At 39.5% G+C, this 19,699-nt stretch overlaps 2 pseudogenes; both read left to right on the forward strand.

Moving 5' to 3' along the window:
• The first annotated feature begins 5,972 nt into the window (after nucleotides 1-5,972).
• Nucleotides 5,973-8,661, forward strand: LOC115778238 (trans-1,2-dihydrobenzene-1,2-diol dehydrogenase-like; annotated as a pseudogene).
• A 4,121-nt stretch (nucleotides 8,662-12,782) lies between these two features.
• Nucleotides 12,783-19,314, forward strand: LOC115778239 (trans-1,2-dihydrobenzene-1,2-diol dehydrogenase-like; annotated as a pseudogene).
• Nucleotides 19,315-19,699: the final 385 nt, after the last annotated feature.

Raw genomic sequence — 19,699 nt, forward strand, 5'->3', positions numbered from 1 at the left:
TAGCGAGATAATATCCATAATCCACAGCTTTTTTTTTTTTTTTTTTTTTTAATTTGAATGCAAGTACAAATGGTGCACAATAGTCACATGATTTTAACCTTAGCACCAAGTTCATGGTTTGGCTTGTCAATGTTTGTAGTGCCATTTGCTACTTCTGAGCAATACATCCTTATGTTATGTTGTAGATTGTGTCTGATACAAGGGAACCAGAAGTGCAAAGAGCTGGTTAATTTCCTTGATTTTAGAACTAGTTTCTGCCAAACTCTTTACGGGAAACATTTAGTTAACATAAACTAACTTGATGGAGCTGATGAAAAAAAATTAAAATAAAAACTATGACTCTCTGAGGTGGACATTAATTTCTAGTTTTTTGAGTGTCATTGCTTTGACAGCAAAAGCAATCAAATTTTATATAGATGTGTGTGTGTGTGTGTGTGTGTGTGTGTGTGTGTGTGTGTGTGTGTGTGTGTGTGTGTGTGTGTGTGTGTGCGTGTGTGTGAGAGAGAGAGAGACAGAGAGAGATCGTGAAAGTTCTATCCAATTAGTGTAGTGACCACAGTGAATTGTCTTAAACCATGGAGGGAGCTGCAGAGTGAATTCCAAAATTCCCACATACTGTAACACTGAGCTTGTGCTCAGAGAGATATCAGTGAGGTGAAATCCACCTCCTAATCCCCCTCCAAAAAAAACTCAGCTGGAAAAAAGAGAGAATTGGTTTTCCCCTGGTTTTTGTTGGTTGGTAGTTTCTAGGCTCTAAAGCTCCAATAAGGATCCTGTGCTGTTTCTTTCTCTCTCTCTGGCTCCCCCACCTCTTCCTTTCTCTCCCTCCAAAGCCCTAAATCATGCTTACTGTGAACAAGCATACAGTTAATAAACCTAACATTCAGCAGGAAAGTACCTGTACCTGTGTGTGTGAGAGAAAGAGAGAGAGAGCGAGTGAGAGAGCAAGGGCAAGGATAACGTGTGCATCTGTATATTAAGTCACTTGGCAAGAAAGCACCATATGCGATACTGATAGTACCCTGGTGTCATAACTCCATCCAGCATATTAGAGCAATTTTTCACCTTGCAGCTGTATAAATATATATTCCAATTTCATACTGTAGAGGAACAACTGTATAGTAGATGATGGAAAATATTTCTCAGTAATAACAACAAAAAAAGCTCAAAATTTCTGGAGATATGGTTCATTATCATTATGCACGGTGATGATGAGGCATCGAAGTCAATGCTGCGTTTAGGTATGGATGCTCTGCACTGTGTCACATAGTTTGATATGCAGGTGCACGGAAGCACAGGGTTTCCTGCAGCAAGCAGGCAGCTCTCTTGTCAGAGGTGTACCCAGGCATGACACGCAAAGACACACATGCATACACACACGATCATGCACACTCATGCACGCACACACACTCGCATACACACACACACATACACGCACACGCTTCCCCTCTTGGCAGCCATCCGCCGCAGGATGGCTGATAAAAATATCACAGGCCCTATCAGGCAATTAAACAGGGAGACGCAGCAGAGTGTGTTGGCTGCTTAATGGCTTCGGCCTTCCCGCAGAGAAGTCAGTGTGACTGGCCAACAGGGGGGATACAGACCACTGATGGAGTGGGAAATCAAAAGGTGGGAGAAGCAGCTACATTGGTCACAGTGAACAGTTATGCTGTCATGTGGTGGAAGAGGATTAAAGAGAGAAAGTTTCTGTGGAAAAAAGGAGGTTTAGATGTAAAGTTATGTTGAAGGATATAATAAAGAGATTAATCATTTATTTAAAGAATGTTTTCTTTATACTTGGGGTAAAAACTGCAAACCATAAAAATATCAGTAGTTTGCTGGTACAACTTTGTGGTGAGCCACAAATATGATTAGTCACAGTTGTTTTGCAATAGTTATTAGTCAGAAATCTGACTAATAAAGAATCCAGTCATTTACTCATTTTATTTTTGTAGTAGGCTACACTTGAGATCATCATGGGTATGGATGCTTGGATGTCTACATTGCTGAATAGCTGATATCACCTCTATTTAAGTGCCCTGAACAAAGCTCTCAGTCACTACAGTCTCTGGTGATGCTGCTATGTAACATCACTACAGTCCTACAGTTAGGACTTTGTATTCTGAGTCATAACTAAGACATAACCCTGGAGTTGCTTCACTCCTGAACATGTAGAACACAGTTGAGGTAATGGATCCACACTCCACAATGGACGTTCCTCAGACACTCTTGGGTGCTATCAGCTGGGTGGTAGAGGTTAGTATCTGCTCCATATCTCGGTTCCAGCCATGTCTACCACTCTCACCTCAGCAGGGGCTCTGTGATGGAGTCCATATCACCTCACACAATCTCACTGATACAAGGTGGAGACACAACTTTGGTTTGTTATAGTATGTGTGTCTGAGGGAAACAGATACAGTAACAAAAAAAGGAAAGTGAGTGAGTGTGGGCTCGTGTTTCCTAGATTCACTATGCAGTTAATAGAGACAGTACTGACTCCACTGGAAACAACAGCGCTGATAAATCAAACAGACAAACATTCACCATAGGGACAAAACCTGGACTCAAAGGGCTTTCTTTGCTGGTTAGAACAACCTTTTCAAGCCAAAACACATTTTAGTGAATTGTTTATCATGAAAACTCACTTTGTATGTCTGCCTGCAGGTTTGGTCCAAATGTTGATATACAACAATGACACAGTGCAAGTGTGAAATAAATTTACTTTAAACTGGGTTTGGGATTAAGATTCAATGATTTGGAAGGGGGTATTACTGAGCACTATACCATTAAGTGTGCTAAATTTGGATTAACATCAGCATCAGCGACTAAATATACAATACTGACTAATGTAAAACTATCAGCCATATTATAATCAGCCTGCTGAGTGTATTCATTATCATCACTGCATTTCGAGATAAGCTGCCTCACCATTGCAAATTTGAATTTGGATGGAATAAAAACATGAAAACACACAAAGATGATTGAAATGAAAAACTTGAGATAATAGCTCTTTGTGTGGCTGAGCTCAGTCTACATTCTCCCCTCCTCACCAACGCTAACATCCAAGTGAAGGGCTGCTAAGTCAGCTCTGGTCCAGTCTGCTCTTGCTCCATAGCTCAGCCTCCCTGTGTGTGTGCTGCAGACAAAGATAGGACTCTCAAAGGGCCAGCACAATGCTGGGCAGCTCAAAGGCTCCCATTTCTGCTTGCTCCTCTCACTCCCCCTCTATCACACTTTTCCTAATAGAAAAAAAAAAAAAAAAAAGCCTAGCCCACACATCAGAACATGCAGTAGCATTGACAAAATGACTTATTACCCCTCGCTGCACACTTCCTTCTCCCTCCCTAGATTCATCAAACTCCCAACCTCCCCTCAAAATGGCTGGCACTTCGTGGCACTCATCTAGCCTGCCACTCGTCCTCTGCAGTGACCTTGAGAGAAAGATGAAGCAGTGATGGGGCTCCCATAACTGCTGCAATACTACACCCCCACCCCCCTTACCAAAAGAAAAAAAAAAAATGCACATCACCAAGCTCTCACTTTCACAGCTGGAGGAGGGGAGGGGGTAAAGAAAAATCCTCTGCATATCTACTTCAATCAAAATGGGATTAGGGTGCCTCTCTCTGCTCCTTTCCCCCCTTTACTTAACATTGGTGATGAAATATCAAGCTGTTTAATGGTAACTGGGTTTGTAAAGCCACGCTAGATTTTACTCTTTTCACAAATGACCTTAAATTTAAAGTGTTAAATATCTTTTTTTGGGGGAGGGGTCAAAAAACAGAAAACAGGTAAGGTTTAAAATTTTGATTATTTAAGTTTTGAATATTTTAGTTGCAAACCTCTTCCATATATATTTTTTCTTGAAGTACTGGCTTGGTTATTATCAGAAATGTTCAATTAATGCTTGTATATTGTAAATGTTGGGGGGGGGGTCTTTTTGACAGCAACACAGATGAAATGATACCTTGTGTGAAATAAAGCTGCCTCCTGTGATCAAACACCTTCACAGGCAAATTTATCGGCCCATTCTAAAGAAACTTGTGACTCATCATGTGACCCGTCCAATGTCATTCTTTCATGTCCCAGTGGAATAGGGATGCAGGCAAGAGATAATGCATGAATTCTTAATCAAATAAAGACAGTGAGAAGTGATAGGAGTGGAATGCAATTGTCCTGGCCTTGCTGAATTAATGAGTTTCCTGGTTTCTTCCTGCATGCCAGGTTTCTGACTGTCTCGGTTCATCAGCTGTCTCTACAGTCTGCCTCTATCCAGTGCAGCCACAGCAGGCTCAGAAATACAGTCTCCATCTTTTGTGGCTGAAGAGCAGTGGATGGCCACTCTTCAGCTACTATTAATTATAAGCAAAAGTATGATCAGTTTGCAGCCTTGTTTAGATCATGACCTTGAGCATACAGGGGAAGACTTTTAACAGGCTTTCAACAGTAAGCTCTGAGTTTTCACTTTCTGCTAAAAAAGGTGGCATTTATGGCTCTTGGGGGTGAGACTGAGTGGCATCCCAGCGCAATACAGTTGGGCGACTCTGTCCGAATCTTGTCCAGAGCACCATTCTCTGACCACCTGAGCCTCCGCGTTGTGTGCCCTTCTGCTGGCAGTTGAGTCAGACAGCATGGAACCAATTCATTGCTTCACACCAATTTGAAATCTAGTTGCACTTGCCCTCTCAGGTCACACTTGCTCTCTCACACTTCTACCTTTTTTTTTTTTCTTAACACCTGTGGTGATGTCACAGAATATTCCTGTTAAAGAAATGCGGCTGCGTGTTCTACCTCAAAAATGTAAAAATTACTCAAGGAGGAGTTGGGCATTCCCATGGCAACCAGGTCCTGTGGTATAGGCAAGGATATCAGGCCAAGCCCAATGCCATTTGCATACAAATTGCCCAGATGGTACCTTGTTGTTATGACAACGGCACACAGCTACCAGAATTCATTTGGAAGTGAAATACAAAAAGAAAGCAGCCAGCGAAGAGTCATTGATAAAAATTTCATTTTTATATAAAGAGGGTGCTACTGACACTGTGCCTGCTGACTGGATTTCCATTGAATTCCAATCAGCATACAGTTACCTCCAGGAAAAGAAATCATATACTCATGACTAGAATTAATGATAAAGCTGGACTTGTAGGTAGAATTTGAAACAGCTGTTACCTATCCTGACATGATATTCGCAGATATTTTTGAAAGTATGTCAGCCTTCTGCATGGTTCACCTGATTTTGCAAACCTGTATATAATTCCTTAGATAAGCTTTGCCAAATCCTCAGAGCTTGACAGAGAAAGTAAACTCTGCTGACAGCACAGTGTCCTCTACTGGCAGTGTGCAGCAGGAAGTTTACACAACCACCTGTCTGGCTAAACAGATAATATTTAGCTCAAGGGCAAATGAGTTGACGCTTTTCCATAGTCATCCTGGCTCAGCTTACTGGTCAGTTAAATTGCCTTGCGTTGGGCTTCATGAGCATTCTGTGAACCCAACATATCTATTTATTCCAGCAACCCCCACGAGACGCTGGTTTAATCATTGGTTTCTGTGTGGCTGTCAAACCATTTCAGGCTAATCAGTTTCTCTCCCAGTGGAAAACAAAGCACCTTGTGGTGCTTTCTGAAGTACTGTGGGAGACTGCTGATCTATGGGCAAGGTGAAGCCTCACCCTCACTCCTGTTACAGATTGTTGGATACAACTAACACAACTAGTGTGCGCATGTTTGTGTGTGTACATACTACAATCTCTACCTTTCTAGCATATAAATGTCAACGTCTTCAAGCGACTGGCACTAAGGCATTACAGTTTAGTAGGGTTTTTCTTCCGAAAATGCAATTTTTCCAAGGTTGCCTCTCACTGACAGCTGGATCTTTGCTCAAGCAGCACTCTACTCATTTGTCACTTACCATATAATCGAACATGGGGACTCTGTGGAGCTGGAAAGATCAGCCATGACTTCAATGTGGTCATGAAGAGTCTGCCTCCTGGAGATCACCAGGTACTTAACATAAACAGTCTAAATGCATCTTCATTGTCACACAAGATGTCACCTTTCCACGGAACAGAGCTGCAATATGTGTGTGTGTGTGTGTTTTTCTACTTATGCACAGATCGCAGTCATTGCAGAAGTATTGTACGTGCAACAGATTTTGCCCAGAAACATGGTGTTCCTGAGGCTTATGGTAGCTATGAGGAGCTGGCCAATGACCCAGAAATCAGTAAATTGAAAACCATATGGTAATATTGATATGTATTCATGTTTGAATCATTAAAAATTAAACCAAATCAAGCAGTGCCTTAATTTACCATAGCAGAGGCACTACAAGTAGGGAAAAACAGCTTGCTTAGATCTGTACTAAAAACTGAAAAACTGACCCACCAGAAGCTTAGTCAGGATGATATATTTTGTTTATATCTTGTAGGCATTTCATCGGTATACTCCTGAGCATAACCCTTCATAACACAACAAATTGCTCTTATGTGTACAAAACAGATTAACAAGCAAGATCTAAAGTGAGAATCAATATGCTTTAGTGGTGCTGATAGGTGAATTTTATTATCTTAAGATAGAGTAAGGATAGCAGTTTCCTCCTGTTTCCAGTCTATGCAAAGTCAGCTGTCTGCGGACTGTAGCCTTATAATTATAACTAACTTGAAGCAGAAAAAAACATATTCATTTTTCCCAATATGTTAAACATTTGCTTTCAGGTGAAAACCTGGAAGGTGGAAATATAGAGATTACCATTTAACCTCTCCAGATGATTACATTTTTAAATTGTGGCACAGAAACAAGTGAGAGTTTGCATTCACACTCTGCTGCAGATTATTTAAGTATTATTACCATGAGTTTGAGGCTCAGAAGACTCATATAAGAAGCCAAACTAGGAATAACTATGGTTCATAGTGCACATCTGCCACAGCAGTTATATAACTGAGGAGCTGTGTTATAAATGTCTGCTCAGGTGAAACTTTAGTGTAAACTGTTAACTTGTATAGCAAGACTAGATCATCTGCTCTTTTTCTCATAGGCCATCTGGTCCCGCTGTTTCCCTGTGTATGCTGAGGTGCGCAGACTGCTGTCAGGGGAAGCAGTTGGGGAGGTGAAGCTGGTAAAGGCCTCCTTTGGCTCCCCTCGGTGCAGAAAGAGCTGGGTGGAGGAGCTCTGCTGGACATTAGAGTGTACTGCCTGCAGTTTGTGCTGATGGTGTTCAGCAGTGAAAGGTCAAAGTCCATCCAAGCTGCTTGACTCAGGTATGATTCAGCACACAGGGTCATGTGGCAGAGGTAGGATGCAGATTAGTGTCGTTTACTACAAAGCGCGCATCAGTAATCACAAACTGACTCTTGAACCTTGCAATAAAAGCATCAAACAGAAGAAGAGAAGCACACTTTGTGTGATGTAGAGGAATCACTTTTAAATGAATTGCCTAAAATGTAAACACCACAGGACAGAATTTCTCACACAGCAAAATCCAAGACTTATTATTAAAATGTCAGACTAATCCAAATCCCCCCAGAGAATGCAGTATTACGGTAAAACTGGCAGGGGAACATGTAACTACATGTCTCACTGAAAGATATATTTCAATGTAAGACCATCATATAATACATACTATTATACATAAAATAAGCATTTTCTTGCCCTTATGTAAGACATGTGGCTATTTGACCTTCTTTAACAAAAACAAACAAAAAAAAAACAAACAAAAACTGAACTATAACTGAACCCAGTTGAAATATATTGAAAAAACTCAACTGGCAATAATCTAAAACATCATTTTAATGTTCATTAATTTGCTGAATGATAATTTGATAATAATTTATTGTTTTTGAATGTTTGGGAGGAGTGGATGAGTCAGGAAGAGGATGGCCTTGTGTGCTTTTTCAGTTGCTGCCTGACTTCCAAATGATGCTTTCATTGCTGGCATTAAGGCTTCCATTAAAGTACGTTATGCTAGTCCTGTACAGGAACATTTGACTTCATTAAGAAATTACAGAGACATGCAAAGACTGTGCTGACTGATAACTAATTTCACATTTAATTAAACTGATATATTCAGACGTAGATCCCACTACACTTGCAAACTGAGGGACTGGATGAGCATAAAAGTTTGCTTCTTTTTCATTGTGCACGCTCTTGGCCCAGTGCACTGCCCCACCAAACTGGTGGTGAATGACAAAGAGACAGAGTACCCTCTGCCTGAGCTGTGTCTCTGTAAATACCAACAGCACCGGGCTGCACTACGAGGCAGAAGAAGTGAGGCAGTGCCTGCTTAAAGGTTGATCATAATAAAAGGAAAGTTGTGTATTTGTCTACACAAATGCACTCATCAGATTGAGTCTGAATTGTTGCTGTGATTGTTGCTGTCTTTGTAATGTCCTTTAGCTCACAGAGTATTACAATCCTGTTGGCTTTACTTCTTATAATAATTTACATAATCTTTATATTCCTGCCTTATCATAAATTACAGTTCATTATGAATATGTACATAATTTAACAGTGGCTATAAATTAAGATCTGTCCCTAAGTCTGATTTTCCTGCAAACTTTTCTCCATTTATAGGACTTAAGGAGAGCCCACCGATGCCTCTGGCAGATTCTGTCTTGCTGAAATCGGGAAACAAGTGGGAGTTGCCTTCAAGCAAGACAGCCAGTGACATCACTCAGAAGCAGAGCTGTTTCACCTGACCTAATCCTACTAAGATGTAACAGAAGGAGCTGCTTGAGGCAGCTGGAATGAGCTGATCAATCAGAGCACCAAAGCATGACAACTGTGATTCAGATTAACTACCGAATTAAAGAATCAGAAATTTTTGGAACATGTAAATTGTGGTTGTGTTATTAGGGAGTTTGCTCTCCGTGTAGTCTTTTTAGCTTGGAGATAGATCCATGATAGCTCAAAACATAGTTATCCTACCCCTGATCCACCATGTAAATACTGTTAAATACACTACATGTGAAACACTGCCAAATTTTGTATTACACAGATTAAACAGACAGATTAAAAATATGATTTAAACCAGATAAATCGCAATGTAAACAGACAGAACAACTGCCTTGTGTGTCACCATCCTGTAATGAAGTCCTAGTCCTTTAAAGACAAACCCAGCTGTCGCTGTGAGGTGTGTGATTGATGAATCCAATAAACAACTGATTGTGAAAGCCATGTCTCATTTCAAATATCATCCGCTGGAGAGAAGAAGAGACTTCGAGTGGCATATTTGAATCAAAGTGTTCTGTCATGTCTGACCCTTGCAGTGGTGTACAAATAGATTCAAAAATAGGCTGCACTGTCTGATTTTCAAGGTTAGGACAAAAAGGCTTTTATGAGTCAGCGAAGGATATGGCTCATTTAATACTTGCTCTCAACCTTTTGGGCTCACAGGATTGATAAAACCTGAAGGATGTTTCATTGATATAGAATTTATCCCATGAATTCAACATGATGCATTCTGATTTGATTGAGCAAACCTTGTTCATTTTTTTTCTATGTATCTTCTGCCGTGTCTATATCAAAAGCACTTAGGTTACTTAATTTATAGAGGTTACATAAATGGGCAGAGTAGCTTTAAACAAAGTAGTCACAAATAGCTCTAACATGTCTTATCAGAACCAACTGAGGTGATTTATATCCTAAAAACAAACACATGAACAAAGCTTTCCATTCAAAATCAACAATAGCTCAAGATATAACTAGAGTAGCTGTCATTATAGGTCAAAGTTTAGAATACAAAATGTACAGATAAATTATAACTGATGTAATTAAAAAAAAAAACATGCACATAGAATTTAGTGACTGCAATAGAATCAAGTAACATCAAATTGGGGGGAGCTGAAGATAAATTACTTATCAAATTAGATAAATATAACAGACGCTTTGCTAGTCCAAAGGAATATTTAAATGTCAGTGCAGCATGATTAAAAAGCGTTTACAACATTAGTCAGCAGTAAACGTAAAGGTCATAAAGTCAAACAGTGTAGCGTTATTCCTGCACAGATTAAAGGCAGAGAGCTCCCCTTAGTGGGGATTGGTGAGATAAGAAATTAGGTCAAAACAGCACAGAAGTTTATGTGTTCTGCTTTTCTGATTACTACCAGGACTCTATTTTTTTAAACCATATCATCAGCATAGTGTTATTTTTAATTCCACAAATGTAATGAATTTTCAGAACACCCATTTTTAGTAGCTGTAATGTTAGCAGCATTTTCTTTTTTCATTTAATGGAAAAAAAACTATTATTTCCGTAACAATATTGCTTCAAAAGGTTAGATATTTGTTGCATTTCAAGCTTCTGACTTATTTTAAATTTCTTTTAAATGTCTTTATGTGATGGCGGTATTTAGTTTTTTCATTTATTTCTTTATACTCCTTGTTTTACTGCATTTTGTTGCTTTTCATCAATTGCAGGCTATATTATACAAGGATTCAATGCCATTGTCTTTATATACAATCTGTAATGCAGAAATGTTTGCATGCAATGCAAGAAATACATTAAAAGAAAATATCAAACAGTTATCACATTCTTTTTCAATAACCCCATTGAAGAAATACAAAACAAACTCAGATTTCTTAAATATCAACTTGATCAAATTATACACACAATTATAAACACAATTTCCACTCTAGCAACTTTTTAACTACAGTAATAAAATAAGTAAATACCTGGTGAGTCAATTACAATGCAAAAAGGAAAAAATATCATTTTATCAATAGTTAATTCCTCGGGTTATTTTTTTTTCAAAACCTTTTCAATATTAATAATATAATATTTATAGCTAGGAATATTCTTCTGACCATAACCCAACACAATTTGAAATAGAACGTTTTTTAAAAATTTCTAGAAGTACCTACTATCCAAAGAACAAGCAAACATGTTAAATGAACCTATTACTTCTGACAAGCTCCATAAAGCACTCAGTAAAATGCCAAATAACAAATCACCCAGACTCAATGAATTTCTGGCTGAAGTTAAAAAACACTTCAATCATATTTTATCACCATTATTCAACAGAATAATCACTGAAATCAAAACAACTTCCACTATAACTTCCACTTAAAGAGATAGGAATACAGCCACTGTGACTCTCCTATTAAAACCCAACAAAGATCCAACCCATCCCTCAAGTTATCGACCACTCTCAAAAATAATTACTAAAGCCCTAGTTATTAGAAAAGAAAATGTCACTCCAACATTAATCCACCCAGACCAAACTGGCTTCATCAAATCCAGACATGCTGCTGACTTTCACAGATTATTCTTGAAATAATCTGATATATAAGTCTTGCCCAAAAACACCGAACAGAAACAATAATAATATCATTAGACACAGAAAAGGCGTTTGATAAAGTTAACTCTGTTCAGCATGCTATACAGATTTGGTTTTGGAGAGTCATTCATCAGTTGGGTAAAACACTGTACACTTCACCCAGGGCTACAATAACCACAAATGGGGTCACATCACTAAGTTTCACACTTCACTGGGGAACCAGACAAGGATGCCCACTCTCCTTCATTGAACCACTCACTGCAGCAATACATCGGAATAATAAAATTAATGGAACACAAAATTAGTCTTTAGGCAGATGATTTATTATTATATCTCCAAGAACCCACATAACTCATTACAGGAAACTTTCAGTATAATCAATAAAAATCTCCAACTATACAATCAACTGGAACACATCAACCATTCTACCTCTCTCTGAGGATGCCTAGGATTCTACAGTTAAGCACCCTTCACTCCCACTTCACACTGGCAATATTAAATACTTGGGTACTAATATTTCCCCCGGGTCACTGGAGCTTTTTAACCTCAATTACACCCCTTTGTTGAAAAAGATCAAAGATGATTAGAAATGCTGGATCAACCTTCCATCATTAATTAATTATTATTAATAATTAATAACATTCAAAATGAAAATCCTACCTCAAACTAATTATCTGTTCTCAATACTCCTGATAACACTCACAGATAACTGGTTTAAATCCCTCAATTCATTAACTACTAAATTCTATTGGAAAAACAAGAAACCCCAAATTGGGAGATCAGCACTGCAAAATAAGAAAATACATGGTGGACTAAATGCACCACATTTTCATCAATTCAATTCAATTTCAATTCAATTTTATTTATATAGCGCCAAATCACAACAAACTGTCGCCTCAAGGCGCTTTGTATTGTGGGTAAAGACCCTACAATAATCACTATTTCATAGCTGATCAACTACAATATTTAATCAAATGGATACATAAAGACATCTAAAATAACTCATGGACAGATACAGAACAAAATCAACTCAAAAATATTTAAATTACAGGACTCCCCTTCTTACTGTTGTCAATTTTAAAAAGACAAAAAAAAACCTACCCAGTTACAATTAGTGCAATGCTAACAGCTGAGTGGAAAGCAAAAAAATTAAAAATCACTGAATCGTCACCATCACCTTATAAATACTCCCCAATTTGGCGCTACCTGGAATTTCTATTATACAATAACCCATCCACTTTCCAGTAATTTCAGAACAATCAATTTATATCTTTCAGTGCACCTGTATAGAAGTACAGAGTTGGGAAAGAGCAGTTTATCTGGTACCAACAACAAAAATCTATAATTAAGTTTAAGATTAACACAACAAATAACCCACTACCTACCCCCAGATTCAGGGAAGAAATCATAAAATTCACCCACCCACTGCACAGCCTGCACCTGGGGTCTTGCCTGGTGTGGTAGACCCCAGCCTCTATCAGTCTTGTTCTTAGATTTTTCAGTATTAGCCATGTCTTCTATCTGCCAGCAGTACATGCTGTGCAGGGGCCTGTCCATCTGTCCTGTGGTCCTTTTCTTACTCGGGTTTCTGCTGCCTGAGGTATTCACTAAGCACATGATCTCTTGTGGCTATCTTCCTAATGTACTCATGGATCTTTGTTGTTTCATCTAGGATAGTGGTTCTGACACTCACAAGTCCTCGGCCTCCTTCCTTCCACTCCACGTACAATCTCAGGGTACTGGATTTGGGGAGAAAGCTTCCATGCATGGTAAGGAGCTTTCCTGTCTTGATGTCAGGGCTTCCATCTCCTCCTTTGGCCAGCTTATTTTTCCAGCAGGGTATCTGATGACTGGCAGGGTGTGAGTGTTGATTGCCCAGCTCTTGTTCTTCGCATTCAGCTGACTCCTCTGGACTTGCCTTACTCTCTGCAGGTATTTGACAGTTGCAGCTTTCCTAGCGGACTCTTCATGGTTCACATTTGCCTTCGGGTTTCCAAGGTACTTTTAGCCATCCTATGTCTGCAATGTTGCCTTCTGGTAATGCAGTCCCCTCAGTTCGGACCTCTTTCCATCTCTTTGTTACCATCCAACTCCACTTTTCCAGTCCAAATGACATTCAGATGTCGTTGCTGTAGATCATAATGGTGTGGATCAATGAATCAATATCTCATTCACTCCTGGCATACAGCTTGATGTCATCCATGTAGAGGAGGTACCTAATGTTTTTCCATTCTGTAGTTGGTATCTGCAGTCACTTTTGTTCATATTTTGGCTGAGGGGGTTCAGGCCTATGCAGAACAGCAGTGGGGACAGAGGATCTCCTTGGTATATTCCCGCACTTGATGGTGGCTAGTGCAATTGGCTTGAAGTTGGCCTCTGTTGTTGTTTTTCACATCCTCACTGAGTTCCTGATGAAGGTGCGTAGGGTCCTGTTCATCTTGTACAGTTCTAGGCATTCCAGAATCAATGTGTGAGGCACTGAGTCATTGACTTTTTTTGTAGTCAGTCCAGCTGGTGCACAGTTTGGTTTGTCTGATCTTACAGTCTTGAGTGACTGCTCCATCTGCCAGTAGCTGGTGTTTTGCTCCTCTGGTGTTACTGCCAATTCTTTTCTGGGCCCCGCTCATATATTGAGCCATGTGCCTGTTCATCTTAGCTGCTATGTTGGAACCGGTCCCTTATGGGAATCATTGGGGATCAGGACTCTCCAGCCAAAGGCCATGGCACTCCATGATCGTGGAGTGCAGTTAGCTTCTTTAGCCAACCTTGGTGGTGTAAACATCTTATTTATTCTCCTGACTTCTATGTCTCTGGTATACCTCTTCAAGAGTTAGCCAGCTGTCTTTGCTTGGCAGTTTATTGGCAGTATGGATAGCTTGCACCCCTTCCTTCTTCATCACACCTTTCTGCAGCTCTAATAGCTGGCTAACTTCCTTTCATGTTGCCTTAACATGTAGTCTTCTTTTCCATGGATGATTTTGTGTTTTTCTTGTTTTTTAGTTTTTTTTTTATATCAGCGCACATTATGTAAATAAAAAGTAGGGAGGTCACAATGCGAATACCAGCAGAATGACACGTTTCTCAATACAGCAAAATTCAATATCAAGGGAAATTGATCATCCCACATTATTAAACATAAAATCCTTTATTCAAAAGTTTATTTAAAACACTGACATGGATTCAGGTCATTATTATTATTTATTTAAAATGTTACATTTTGTTGTCATGTTATATTATGTTAGCACAAGTTTTAATGTGAGCTATTGCAAACATTTTAGCCTCTGGAAAGATGCTGATTTCGCAACGGCAATGCCAGCTGTCACAAACAAAACGGTAACGTGCATTCAGGATAGCCTGAGAATGGTAATACTTTGGATGTTGTTTCTGTGAACTGAAACATACTCAAATTCTTCCAGCAGGTGTGGATGCCGGTGTTCCAGATTAACTGGTTTTCTATTAACTGTTGAGGTCGAGACAGATGTGCTGTGGGCGAGGACCTGTTACCAACAAACCTGAATTTGTCTATAAATGACATTTACGGGATTGGTTTGAACACAGCATTCCATCATTCTTATTGTTTAAAAACTTTATATTGATATTCCCATGCATGCAGCTGCTGTACAAATACCAATAAGCAAATATAAGTCACTAAACCAATGCCTGTTCAAAACACAGCAAAAGTTAATAAGCGGTTTGGAAAATGTTATTGCCTTCATTATTATTTTTGTGATTTGAGGGTTGTCAGCCTCAGAACTAAAGTGTGCCATTTACATTATCTGCACTCAGATGGAGTGGAATCCAGTCCACTGGTGCTAGCTGTGGAAAAGTGCCATTGCCTACAGCCGGGCACATCTGCGTGTGACTCGATGATCACATTTTAATTCCCATTTCAAGCACAATACACCTGCAACTTTCAATATTTTTTTTTTCTGTTCTTGCTTCATGCAAATAAACTATTACCTAACAAAACATCACTGTGTGTTTATTTTTGGCTTACACCATTATACACATGGTATTTTAGAAATCAGCGCGCCTATAATTTAGGATGATTTTCAAACTCCATAACAAATAATATTTCAGAAATATTGAACTGTAATATTTTACTTGTGTTAAAACATCAAGTTATGCTAACAGAAATTGCCTGTTTTTGCTTATTGCTTAATTCAGTTTGAAAATCATCCTTCCAAAGCTCTTCTTCTGGATGTTGACTGCCTTTTGTTCCATTCTTTGTCAAGATGATCCCACAGTGCTTCAGTAATGTTGAGGTCTGGGCTCAGGGGAGGCTGATCAATGATTGATAGTGTTCAACTGTGTTTTTTTTCTATCTGGGTATGCTTTTACTTCATTAGCAGTGTGTTTGCGATCATTGTCATGCTGAAAGATGAAGCTGTTACTAATCAGATGGCTTCCAGATGCTATAGTATGGTGGATCAAAATCTGATGGGACTTTTCTGTCGTTCATAATTCCATCAATTTTGGCAAGATGAAACGCAGCCCCAAATCATAAAAGACCACCTTGATTTACAGATGGCTGCAGACACTCTGTTGTAGCTTCTTCACCACTCCCCTTCCACTGAGACCATTTCTGATGAGGCTTCAGCAAACAGTGCAGTAGATGGACCAATTGAAGGGCCAAATGCATCTTTCAGATTCTATGTCAGAGCTTTTTTTTTTTCCTATTTCTTAATGACTTGGCTTTCAGATACTCTTCATCTGCTATAGATATTTTTAGGTCTATCATCGCTTAATTTTTCCTCCATTTGTCCATTTTCCTCAGAATTTTTAGGGACACATGGCACACCATGCTGAAATATGCTAAGTTAATACCTAATCACCTTGTTAGTGCAAAATATTACTTTATGTCTGTGAAACTGATTTTTGGCATTTTTGTCAGCTGAAGAAATGGGAACAAATTAATGTTTTGTTTTGTTTGTTTGTTTGTTTTTTTTACACAAAACTGGTACATTCCTTGAGTTAGGTGCCTTTTTTAAGCTTGAGTACTTAAAAAATAAATTAAATTAAACCACTTAAACCAATGCAATGCTAAACAAGAAGTTTAGCATAGCAGAAGGAGACATAGTTTGTTTAGATCTGCACTAAAGTTGAAATGTTGACCTACCAGCAGCTAATTCAGGATGTTTATTTTGTTTATGTCTTGTAGGCATTTCAGAACTTACAGGTGGAGATAGAAGTAATAGAGATTACATTTAACCTCTCCAGATGATTAATGCTTAAATTGTGGCACAGAAACAAGTGAAAGTTTGCATTCACACTCTGCTGCAGATTATTACCTTGAGTATACACATTTGAGGCTCAGAAGACTCATATAAGAAGCCAAACTAGGAATAACTATGGTTCATAGTGCACATCTGCCACAGCAGTTATATAACTGAGGAGCTGTGTTATAAATGTCTGCTCAGGTGAAACTTTAGTGTAAACTGTTAACTTGTATAGCAAGACTAGGTCATCTGCTCTTTTTCTCATAGGCCATCTGGTCCCGCTGTTTCCCTGTGTATGCTGAGGTGCGCAGACTGCTGGCAGGGGAAGCAGTTGGGGAGGTGAAGCTGGTAAAGGCCTCCTTTGGCTCCCCTCGGTGCAGAAAGAGCTGGGTGGAGGAGCTCTGCTGGACATTGGAGTGTACTGCCTGCAGTTTATGCTGATGGTGTTGAGCAGTGAAAGGTCAAAGTCCATCCAAGCTGCTTGACTCAGGTATGATTCAGCACACAGGGTCATGTGGCAGAGGTAGGATGCAGATTAGTGTCGTTTACCACACGGCACGCATCAGTAATCACAAACTGACTCTTGAACCTCGCAATAAAAACATCAAACAGAAGAAGAGAAGCACACTTTGTGTGATGTAGAGGAATCACTTTTAAATGAATTGCCTAAAATGTAAACACCACAGGACAGAATTTCTCACACGTATCAAAATGTCAGGCTAATCTAAATCCGCCCAGACAATACAGTAAAAAATAAAACTGGTAGGGGAACATGTAAGACCATCATATAATAGATGTAATAAGCATTTTATTGGCTTTATGTAAGACATTGTAAATTTATTAAAAATACACAAAATGTTTTTGAATGTTTGGGGGGAGTGGATGAGTCAGGAAGAGGATGGCCTTGTGTGCTCTTTCAGTTGCTGCCTGACTTCCAAATGATGCTTTCATTGCTGGCATGAAGGCTTCCATTAAAGTACCGTATTTTTCGGACTATACGTCGCTCCGGAGTATAGGTCGCACCAGCCAAAAAATGCATAATAAAGAAGAAAAAACATATATAGGTCGCACTGGACTATAAGTCGCACTTTTTTGGAGGGGGGGGGGGGGGGGGGGGGGGGGGGGTTTGATAGAATCCGAGACTCAGAGCACAAATTCCATCTTGAACGGTAATTTAAAATAATAATGGATTAAAGAACAGGACGCACACGGTTACGCCTACGTTATGCTAACGTAGCACATTCAGCTACATGACGCACAACGAACACGTGTTCGGTATTGTAACGTTGTAAACACACTTCCAAAGTCGGCGATATTCACAACAAAGGTCGTCTTTATTAACAGAAAAACGGCTGCTGTAGGCCACAGCCACGCCAACCACAACTACAACAGCGGAACAGCAACACACACACAGGCAAGCTCTCGGTCTTTTTCTCTCTCTCCATGCTGCCTTCACGAACCTCCCGAACAGTCCGAAATCCCACAACATCAACACGCTCTCTAACTAAGAGAATCGCTACAGTATGTTAACGTAACATTAAGTTATTCAGATAACCATAGCATAAAGAACATACTAACAAGTTAACCAAACCATCAATCCATTGAATTCTTCATCCTCGGTGTCACTTCTAAACAATTCCGTACACTCCGTAGACGAAGCGCCGCTTCCTCTTCTGTGTCGCGTTAGTCAGACTCGTCGTCAGCTGCAGTTCCAATTATTCCAGCCTTTCTGAATCCCAACAGGATGGTTTGTCACTGAAGCCCATGTTTTCTTGATCCATCCAATGACTTCCAGGAAAGTTGGGTGGCGCATTCTCCCAGTTGCCGTTAAGCTGTGCTCTCCATCCATCATCCACTGCGCCCACAGGTTACGCAAGACTGCCTTAAAGCTGCAGTTCACGGAGATGTCAAGTGGCTGGAGTATTTTGGTTCATGTGTTATAAATGTCACATATACGTCGCTCCGGAGTATAGGTCGCACCCCCAGCCAAACTATGAAAAAAAGTGCGACTTATACTCCGGAAAATACGGTATGTTATGCTAGTCCTGTACAGGACCATTCGACTTCATTAAGAAATTACAGAGACATGCAAAGACTGTGCTGACTGATAACTAATTTCACATTTAATTAACCTGATATATTCAGACATAGATCCCATTACACTTGCAAACTGAGGGACTGGATGAGCATAAAAGTTTGCTTCCTTTTCATTGTGCACGTTCTTGGCCCCGTGCACTGCCCCACCAAACTGGTGGTGAATGACAAAGAGACAGAGTACCCTCTGCCTGAGCTGTGTCTCTCTAAATTTTACCAACAGCACCGGGCTGCGCTACGAGGCAGAAGAAGTGAGGCAGTGCCTGCTTAAAGGTTGATCATAATAAAAGGAAAGCCTAAACCACTGTTCCAAAGGTAAGCTGAATTTTTAAGAAAGATACTGCAATTCAGTCAAACAGTTGCATTCTTGGGGCTTCTAGTTAAAATTTAGACATATACACAAATGCACTCATCAGATTGAGGCTGAATTGCTGCTGTGATGCGTCTCTGGAATATCCTTTAGTTCACATTGCAATCCTGTTGGCTTTACTTCTTATAATAATTTACATAATCTTTATATTCCTGCCTTATCATAAATTACAGTTCATTATGAATATGTACATAATTTAACAGTGGCTATAAATTAAGATCTGTCCCTAAGTCTGATTTTCCTGTAAACTTCTCTTCATTTGCAGGACTTAAGGAGAGCCCACCGATGCCTCTGGCAGATTCTGTCTTGCTGAAATCGGGAAACAAGTGGGAGTTGCCTTCAAGCAAGACAGCCAGTGACATCACTCAGAAGCAGAGCTGTTTCACCTGACCTAATCCTACTAAGATGTAACAGAAGGAGCTGCTTGAGGCAGCTGGAATGAGCTGATCAATCAAAGCACCAAAGCATGACAACTGTGATTCAGATTAGCCACCGAATTAAAGAATCAGGAAATTTTTGGAACATGTAAATAGTGGTTGTTTTATTAGGGAGTTTGCTCTCCGTGTAGTCTTTTTAGCTTGGAGATAGACCCATGATAGCTCAAAACATAGTTATCCTACCCCTGATCCACCATGTAAATACTGTTAAATACACTACATGTGAAACACTGCCAAATTTTGTATTATACAGATTAAACAGACAGATTAAAAATATGACTTAAACCAGATAAATCGCAGTGTAAAC

The sequence above is a fragment of the Archocentrus centrarchus genome, chromosome 3 (assembly GCF_007364275.1).
Source record: "Archocentrus centrarchus isolate MPI-CPG fArcCen1 chromosome 3, fArcCen1, whole genome shotgun sequence".
Lineage (NCBI taxonomy): Eukaryota > Metazoa > Chordata > Actinopteri > Cichliformes > Cichlidae > Archocentrus > Archocentrus centrarchus.